The 10,000-nt window shown below is 43.9% G+C and overlaps 1 protein-coding gene across 2 annotated transcripts in view; it reads left to right on the top strand.

Moving 5' to 3' along the window:
• The window catches only part of AIDA (axin interactor, dorsalization associated), a 171,985-nt gene that overhangs the window by 62,711 nt on the left and 99,274 nt on the right, over positions 1 to 10,000 (top strand). The gene's annotated exons all lie outside the window — the stretch shown is intronic.

Here is a 10,000-nt window from a genome sequence, read left to right as displayed (position 1 = left end):
TATACATGAACATATTGCCATTTTACCATAAAGGGGATATTGTTATATTCTTATATTTATATATTTACATATTTACACAGAGGGGATATCAGTGTTAGATAGCATTACTCTTCATGTATTACACTCATGCCCCTAACTGAACAACTAGCTCAATACCTCTTTCACCAACTCAAAGGTATTGGACCCCTGTGCATATTACTTTACCACAGAGCACCCCACCATATCCTCTTTACTATTTGATAGTCATCCTCAGTTACACGGATGCTTAACTATCAGTGGGGAACCCAGCCGTAAAGATAATCAGCTGCATTGCAATTTAACTGCATATATTCAATTCAGCCATGGACGTACCCAATCATATTAGCTTAAGCTCTCATCTTACTGTGAAGGAGGCAGTGGGCATACATCCACTACAAGTTTTACAAGAAACATTCGTAATCCAAATGGACATTCAGCCCCTTTGGGTACATAGTCTCCAGGTTAAAAATCCACTGAGACTCCCGTTGTAGTAGACGCCTGCCCCTGTCACCCCCCCTAGGATTGCGTGGAACGTGGTCTATGATAATATACCGAAGGTCAGATACAGCATGACCACTGGTACTGAAGTGGCGAGCCACCGGTTGATCTGAATCACCATCCTTAATTGCCAGCCGAATCGCTGACCGGTGGTTCGCCATCCTCGTCCTGAGATCATCCTGGGTCTTACCCACGTAAAATTTACCACACGGACAGTGTAGTAAGTAAACAATATACGTGGTTGTGCAAGTCACCCTGTGCAGGATTTGATATTTTTTATTAGACCATGGATGTTGAAACGTGCTGCTCTGGGTTAACCCACCACAGGTAGTGCAACCACTGCAACGGAAGCAACCTTTTTTCGTGCTTTTTAACCATGTACTAGGCATATAACTGTCACTATTGTCAGGCCTCAAGAGCATATCTTTCAGTGATCTTCCACGTTTGAACCCAACCAAAGGTGACACACAGGATGCAAAGGGTAGTGTTTTGTCACTCTCCAAAATGTCCCAATGTTCCCTCAAAATATTGGAGAACTGTAGCTTTTCAGGTGAGAAGATGGTGGTAAAGATCATCTTCTTCTCACTCTTATCCCTCTCCGTCTTAGTGAGTGCCTGTTCCTGTGTAAGCCCTGATGCTTCAATCAGTGATTCGTCAAGATGCTTAGAACCATATCCACGGTCCATGAATTTCTTATACATCTCCTGTAGTTGCTGTTCCTTCCTTTCCTGGTTACTATTATTGCGTACCACTCGCTTAAACTGTGACCTTGCCAGTGATTTTTTCAAACTAGGAGGATGGCAGCTTGTAGCATCCAATAATGAGTTCCTGTCAGTTTCCTTATAATATAAGGTTGTGCTGATGCCTGTGTTTTCCTTAAAAATCCTTAAATCCAGGAAGTCGATGGTATGTGTATCATAGGTCATCTTCAACTGTATATGTGGATTCACCTTGTTTACTTCTGCATACCACACCAGTAACTCATCCTCTGTACCACACCAGATAAGGAAGAGATCATCTATATAACGTCGGTATAACCGTATTCTGTGATCTCCAAAGGCAGTAGTGGCAACCGTTTCGAAGTGGGCCATAAACAGATTCGCATAAGATGGGGCCACATTGGACCCCATCGCTGTTCCTGAGATCTGTAAATAAAAGTCCCTCTCAAATTTGAAATAATTGCATCTCAAACAGAAATCCAGTAGTTCAGACATCACATCCACCGGAGGCCCAATATAAGGATGTCTAAGAAGATGGTACACCACAGCAGCCATACCCTGATCATGGGGAATCACGGTGTATAAACTGGTCACATCCAATGTGACCAGAAACTCGCCTCCACCAGATGTGAGATAGGTCTTTAACAACTGGATCAGCTCCATGGAGTCCAGGAGAAAGGAGTCAGTGTGCCTCACGATTGGTTGCAGAATACTATCGACAAATGTAGCCTGGGGTTGTAAGATAGATCCCCTGGCTGACACAATCGGCCTTCCTGGAGGTGTGATTGGATTTTTGTGTACCTTCGGCAAGGTATAAATCACAGGGACAATAGGATGCCCAACTTGTAGGTAATCCCTCAAGGCCTTATCAATAAAGCCTTGTTGGTAAAGACATTCCAAATAGTTGTCAATTCTTGTCTTAAAGGCTCCAGTGGGGTTGCCCGGTAGTCGTCTATATGTACCACCATCGGATAGTTGCTGTACAATTTCCTGCTTATAGTCCCGATAGTCTTGCAGGACCAGGGCCCCTCCTTTGTCCGCCTCCCGTATCACTAAATCCTTATTATTCTGTAGGCTTTTAAGAGCTAAGCGCTGTTCTCTATTCAAATTATTCCTAAAGCTCTTTTGGTGGTTATAGAGGTCTCTCATCATGTCATCCTTAGTCATTCTTGCATAAGTTGCAATGCTCGCATTGGTGCTTTTTGGATCAAATTTGCCCTTTCTTCGTAGACCCCCTGGTTCATCTTTGGAAATCCCAAAGTGCTCCTTCAACCTCAAGGATCTCTGGAACTTAAAGAGATCTACATTGAGGAAAAATTCATTAGCATACAGGGTTGGGATGAATTTTAAACCTTTTTGTAACACTGCTTCTTCAGAATCTGTCAGCACATATGAGCTTAGATTCATAATAATCTTGCTAGGCTCATCAGTGTTGTCTATTTGCGCCATTGTCGGGGAGGTCTTCCTCTTGTTCTGCGACCCACGTCGCCCCCGCCTCTGATGTGGCCTATGCCCTGCTCGTATTTTGAGCGAGTGGTCATAGATTGGGATCCCTGGGGGAACTCCCTCTGAGTGGACAATTGACCTTCTGGATCAGAGCTGTTGTCTGAGCTCTCCACTGTCGCAAGTGACTTTGGCTTAAACACTCGTGCACGTCTGAATCTAGACAAGCTACCCCTCTCTTGAGGACCAAGTAGCCATCTGTAGATGCGTTTTTCTTTATAGTCTTGTGTCACTGCTTCCCATTTGCGTTCCTTAAAAGTTAACAGTTCTTTCTCATAGGTGTCAATACTTGATTTTATTTTATCAAGCCATGCCTCACTGGGATCCTCAGTAAGTTTAGTCATATGGGTAGACTCAAAATTTTGTAATTCTAATTCAATTTGTTTTAATTGGTCACTCACCTCCTGTATTACCAATAACATCAGATCTAAAGAGCCCTTATTCAGGATGCCACACCATTTAAGGCAGAAAGTGGGGTTATTGCGCCCAATAGTGGGTATGTTCTTAATCCTGAACCCTTTTGGAATAAATGCCTTCCTATGATATTCTGATAAGTAACACCCATGAAGCTGTAAATCAATTTTCTTTTTCCTTAGTTTCACCACATAGTTAAATATCTGATCAGGTTGTTCTCTTTGTTTTCTAATTGTGATGGCATCAAACCGGATTCTATTTGCATCCGCTTCAGAGAATTGGAACACATTAGCTCCCTCAATATTATCTTCAAGTTGATCCCCCACCTGAGAGGCCTCCGTGTCCTCTTGACTCATAGCTCAGTCTGTGTATACTTATGCAATCACAAATGCTGCACCACACCGTCACCGTTTTAAAAACAATCAAGCAGAATAACTCTGCTGAACAGATAGTGTCCCAGTCAATTATCCCAGGGTGAGGACAATTTTTTTCACAAGGTGCTGTAGGTCCAATACGTACAAATACAACCAGAAGCAGGGAACCAGCACACTCTTTTTATATCCAACTGCCGGGGTGCGCTTGCAAGCAATCAAATATCAGCAAAATAAAGCAGGCACTCTCCGTTTAACTTTATCGTTTAATGGTAAACGTTTTCGGGGTCTCCCCCGTCCTCAGACCACTTACAGATATACAATAACACACAACTTAAATAGCTACTCACCCTCACCGTGTCAAATCGCCATCAGACTCTCAGCTTCCGTGTAGCGCAACTGCGCATGCGCGCCCGGAACTAAGGAGAGCCGACAGGGACCAACTACCCACCACTAAAAGCAAAAGTGAAAATCAACATCACACAGAATAATGCAGCAGTGCAGACCGCTAGCTACAAATAGTACTATAATGTAAACTGATATTACTACCCTATACTAGGCATATTGTAATATACACAGAACTACCCCCAGAATACGGTTATACCGACGTTATATAGATGATCTCTTCCTTATCTGGTGTGGTACAGAGGATGAGTTACTGGTGTGGTATGCAGAAGTAAACAAGGTGAATCCACATATACAGTTGAAGATGACCTATGATACACATACCATCGACTTCCTGGATTTAAGGATTTTTAAGGAAAACACAGGCATCAGCACAACCTTATATTATAAGGAAACTGACAGGAACTCATTATTGGATGCTACAAGCTGCCATCCTCCTAGTTTGAAAAAATCACTGGCAAGGTCACAGTTTAAGCGAGTGGTACGCAATAATAGTAACCAGGAAAGGAAGGAACAGCAACTACAGGAGATGTATAAGAAATTCATGGACCGTGGATATGGTTCTAAGCATCTTGACGAATCACTGATTGAAGCATCAGGGCTTACACAGGAACAGGCACTCACTAAGACGGAGAGGGATAAGAGTGAGAAGAAGATGATCTTTACCACCATCTTCTCACCTGAAAAGCTACAGTTCTCCAATATTTTGAGGGAACATTGGGACATTTTGGAGAGTGACAAAACACTACCCTTTGCATCCTGTGTGTCACCTTTGGTTGGGTTCAAACGTGGAAGATCACTGAAAGATATGCTCTTGAGGCCTGACAATAGTGACAGTTATATGCCTAGTACATGGTTAAAAAGCACGAAAAAAGGTTGCTTCCGTTGCAGTGGTTGCACTACCTGTGGTGGGTTAACCCAGAGCAGCACGTTTCAACATCCATGGTCTAATAAAAAATATCAAATCCTGCACAGGGTGACTTGCACAACCACGTATATTGTTTACTTACTACACTGTCCGTGTGGTAAATTTTACGTGGGTAAGACCCAGGATGATCTCAGGACGAGGATGGCGAACCACCGGTCAGCGATTCGGCTGGCAATTAAGGATGGTGATTCAGATCAACCGGTGGCTCGCCACTTCAGTACCAGTGGTCATGCTGTATCTGACCTTCGGTATATTATCATAGACCACGTTCCACGCAATCCTAGGGGGGGTGACAGGGGCAGGCGTCTACTACAACGGGAGTCTCAGTGGATTTTTAACCTGGAGACTATGTACCCAAAGGGGCTGAATGTGGATTACCAATGTTTCTTGTAAAACTTGTAGTGGATGTATGCCCACTGCCTCCTTCACAGTAAGATGAGAGCTTAAGCTAATATGATTGGGTACGTCCATGGCTGAATTGAATATATGCAGTTAAATTGCAATGCAGCTGATTATTTTTACGGCTGGGTTCCCCACTGATAGTTAAGCATCCGTGTAACTGAGGATGACTATCAAATAGTAAAGAGGATATGGTGGGGTGCTCTGTGGTAAAGTAATATGCACAGGGGTCCAATACCTTTGAGTTGGTGAAAGAGGTATTGAGCTAGTTGTTCAGTTAGGGGCATGAGTGTAATACATGAAGAGTAATGCTATCTAACACTGATATCCCCTCTGTGTAAATATGTAAATATATAAATATAAGAATATAACAATATCCCCTTTATGGTAAAATGGCAATATGTTCATGTATAATGTGGTGCATAGATCAGAACATATATCAGTGGATGTTAAACATTTGAAGATATAAGGTTCAAATAAAGCTTGGGGGTAGTTCTGTGTATATTACAATATGCCTAGTATAGGGTAGTAATATCAGTTTACATTATAGTACTATTTGTAGCTAGCGGTCTGCACTGCTGCATTATTCTGTGTGATGTTGATTTTCACTTTTGCTTTTAGTGGTGGGTAGTTGGTCCCTGTCGGCTCTCCTTAGTTCCGGGCGCGCATGCGCAGTTGCGCTACACGGAAGCTGAGAGTCTGATGGCGATTTGACACGGTGAGGGTGAGTAGCTATTTAAGTTGTGTGTTATTGTATATCTGTAAGTGGTCTGAGGACGGGGGAGACCCCGAAAACGTTTACCATTAAACGATAAAGTTAAACGGAGAGTGCCTGCTTTATTTTGCTGATATATATATATATATATATATATATATATGTGTGTGTGTGTGTATATATAACATAATTTATGCTTACCTGATAAATTTATTTCTCTTGTAGTGTAGTCAGTCCACGGGTCATCCATTACTTATGGGATTATATCTCTCCACAACAGGAAGTTGCAAGAGGATCACCCAAGCAGAGCTGCTATATAGCTCCTCCCCTCACATGTCATATCCAGTCATTCGACCGAAACAAGACGAGAAAGGAGAAACCATAGGGTGCAGTGGTGACTGGAGTTTAATTAAAATTTAGGTCTGCCTTAAAAGACAGGGCGGGCCGTGGACTGACTACACTACAAGAGAAATAAATTTATCAGGTAAGCATAAATTATGTTTTCTCTTGTTAAGTGTAGTCAGTCCACGGGTCATCCATTACTTATGGGATACCAATACCAAAGCTAAAGTACACGGATGATGGGAGGGACAAGGCAGGAACTTTAAACGGAAGGAACCACTGCCTGAAGCACCTTTCTCCCAAAAATAGCCTCCGAAGAAGCAAAAGTGTCAAATTTGTAAAATTTTTAAAAAGTGTGAAGTGAAGACCAAGTTGCAGCCTTGCAAATCTGTTCAACAGAGGCCTCATTTTTAAAGGCCCAGGTGGAAGCCACAGCTCTAGTGGAATGAGCTGTAATTCTTTCAGGAGGCTGCTGTCCAGCAGTCTCATAGGCTAAACGTATTATGCTACGAAGCCAAAAGGAGAGAGAGGTAGCCGAAGCCTTTTGACCTCTCCTCTGTCCAGAGTAAACGACAAACAAGGAAGAAGTTTGATGAAAATCTTTAGTTGCCTGTAAATAGAACTTCAGGGCACGGACTACGTCCAGATTATGCAAAAGTCGTTCCTTCTTTGAAGAAGGGTTAGGACATAATGATGGAACAACAATCTCTTGATTGATATTCCTGTTAGAAACCACCTTAGGTAAAAACCCAGGTTTAGTACGCAGAACTACCTTGTCTGAATGGAAAATCAGATAAGGAGAATCACAGTGTAGGGCAGATAACTCAGAGACTCTTCGAGCCGAGGAAATAGCCATCAAAAACAGAACTTTCCAAGATAACAGCTTAATATCAATGGAATGGAGGGGTTCAAACGGAACACCTTGAAGAACTTTAAGAACTAAGTTTAAGCTCCACGGCGGAGCAACAGTCTTAAACACAGGCTTAATCCTAGCCAAAGCCTGACAAAAAGCCTGAACGTCTGGAACATCTGAACAGAGCAGAAATCTGTCCCTTTAATGAACTAGCAGATAAACCCTTTTCTAAACCCTCTTGTAGAAAGGACAAAATCCTAGGAATCCTAACTTTACTCCATGAGTAACTCTTGGATTCACACCAATATAAGTATTTACGCCATATTTTATGGTAAATTTTTCTGGTAACAGGTTTCTGAGCCTGTATTAAGTTATCAATAACTGATTCCGAGAAGCCACGCTTTGATAGAATCAAGCGTTCAATCTCCATGCAGTCAGCCTCAGAGAAACTAGATCTGGATGGTTGAAAGGACCCTGAATTAGAAGGTCCTGTCTCAGAGGTAGAGACCATGGTGGACAGGACGACATGCCCACTAGATCTGCATACCAGGTCCTGCGTGGCCACGCAGGTGCTATCAGAATCACTGATGTTCTCTCCTGTTTGATCTTGGCAATCAGCCGAGGAAGCAGCGGAAATGGTGGAAACACATAAGCCATGTTGAAACCCCAAGGGGCTGCTAGAGCATCTATCAGTGCCGCTCCCGGGTCCCTGGACCTGGATCCGTAGCAAGGAAGTTTGGCATTCTGTCGAGGCCATGAGATCCAGTTCCGGTTTGCCCCAACGATGAATTAGTTGAGCAAAGACCTCCGGATGAAGTTCCCACTCCCCCGGATGAAAAGTCTGACGACTTAGGAAGTCCGCCTCCCAGTTCTCCATGCCTGGGATATAGATCGCCGACAGGTGGCAAGAGTTGGACTCTGCCCAGCGAATTAACTTTGATACTTCCAACATCGCTAGGGAACTCCTGGTTCCCCCTTGATGGTTGATGTAAGCCACAGTCGTGATATTGTCCGACTGAAATCTGATGATCCTCAGTGTTGCCAACTGAGGCCAAGCTAGAAGAGCATTGAATATCGCTCTTAATTCCAGAATATTTATTGGGAGGAGTTTCTCCCCCTGAGTCCACGATCCCTGAGCCTTCAGGGAGTTCCAGACTGCGCCCCAACCTAGAAGGCTGGCATCTGTTGTTACAATCGTCCAATCTGGCCTGCGAAAGGTCATCCCTTTGGACAGATGGAGTCGAGAAAGCCACCAGAGAAGAGAATCCCTGGTCTCTTGATCCAGATTTATTAGAGGGGACAAATCTGAGTAATCCCCATTCCACTGACTGAGCATGCATAATTGCAGCGGTCTGAGATGCAGGCGCGCAAATGGTACTATGTCCATTGCTGCTACCATTAAGCCGATTACTTCCATGCACTGGGCTACTGACGGGTGTGGAATGGAATGAAGGGCACGGCAAGCATTTAGAAGGAACCCTTGTGAGTGGTAATAGAGAACTCTTTTCCACGTTCACCTTCCACCCATGCGACCTCAGAAATGCCAGAACTATCTCTGTATGAGACTTGGCAGTTTGAAAACTTGACGCTTGTATCAGAATGTCGTCTAGGTACGGAGCCACCGCTATGCCTCGGGGTCTTAGTACCGCCAGAACTGAGCCCAGAACCTTTGTAAAGATTCTTGGGGCCGTAGCTAACACGAAGGGAAGAGCTACAAACTGGTAATGCCTGTCTAGGAAGGCAAATCTTAGATACCGATAATGATCCTTGTGAATCGGTATGTGAAGGTAGGCATCCTTTAAGTCCACTGTGGTCATGTACTGACCCTCTTGGATCATGGGTAGGATGGTTCGAATAGTTTCCATTTTGAATGATGGAACTCTTAGGAACTTGTTTAGGATCTTTAAGTCCAAGATTGGTCTGAAGGTTCCCTCTTTCTTGGGAACCACAAATAGATTTGAATAAAATCCTTGCCCTTGTTCCGACCGCGGAACTGGGTGGATCACCCCCATTAATAAGAGGTCTTGTACACAGCGTAGAAACGCCTCTTTCTTTATTTGGTTTGCTGATAACCTTGAAAGATGAAATCTCCCTTGTGGAGGAGAAGCTTTGAAGTCCAGAAGATATCCCTGAGATATGATCTCCAACGCCCAGGGATCCTGGACATCTCTTGCCCAAGCTTGGGCAAAGAGAGAAAGTCTGCCCCCCACTAGATCCGTTTCCGGACAAGGGGCCCTTACTTCATGCTGTCTTAGGGGCAGCAGCATGTTTTCTGGCCTGCTTGCCCTTGTTCCAAGACTGGTTGCCTTTCCAACCCTGTCTGTAACGAGTAGCAGTCCCTTCCTGTTTTGGGGCGGAGGAAGTTGATGCTGCTCCTGCCTTGAAATTACGAAAGGCACGAAAATTAGACTTTTTGGCCTTTGATTTGGTCCTGTCCTGAGGAAGGGAGTGACCCTTACCTCCAGTAATGTCAGCAATAATTTCTTTCAAGCCGGGCCCGAATAAGGTTTGCCCTTTGAAAGGAATATTAAGCAATTTAGATTTAGAAGTTACATCTGCTGACCAGGATTTAAGCCATAGCGCTCTGCGCGCCTGGATGGCGAATCCGGAGTTCTTAGGCGTTAGTTTGGTTAAATAAACCACGGCATCCGAAACAAATGCATTAGCTAGCTTAAGGGCTTTAAGCTTGTTCATAATCTCATCCAATGGAGCTGTGCGAATAGCCTCTTCCAGAGACTCAAACCAGAATGCCGCCGCAGCAGTGACGGGCGCAATGCATGCAAGGGGCTGTAATATAAAACTTTGTTGAACAAACATTTTCTTAAGGTAACCTTC

Source organism: Bombina bombina, chromosome 4, assembly GCF_027579735.1.
Source record: "Bombina bombina isolate aBomBom1 chromosome 4, aBomBom1.pri, whole genome shotgun sequence".
Lineage (NCBI taxonomy): Eukaryota > Metazoa > Chordata > Amphibia > Anura > Bombinatoridae > Bombina > Bombina bombina.
Note: the sequence above shows the minus strand (reverse complement) of the source record. Positions and strands in the feature narration are given on the sequence as shown.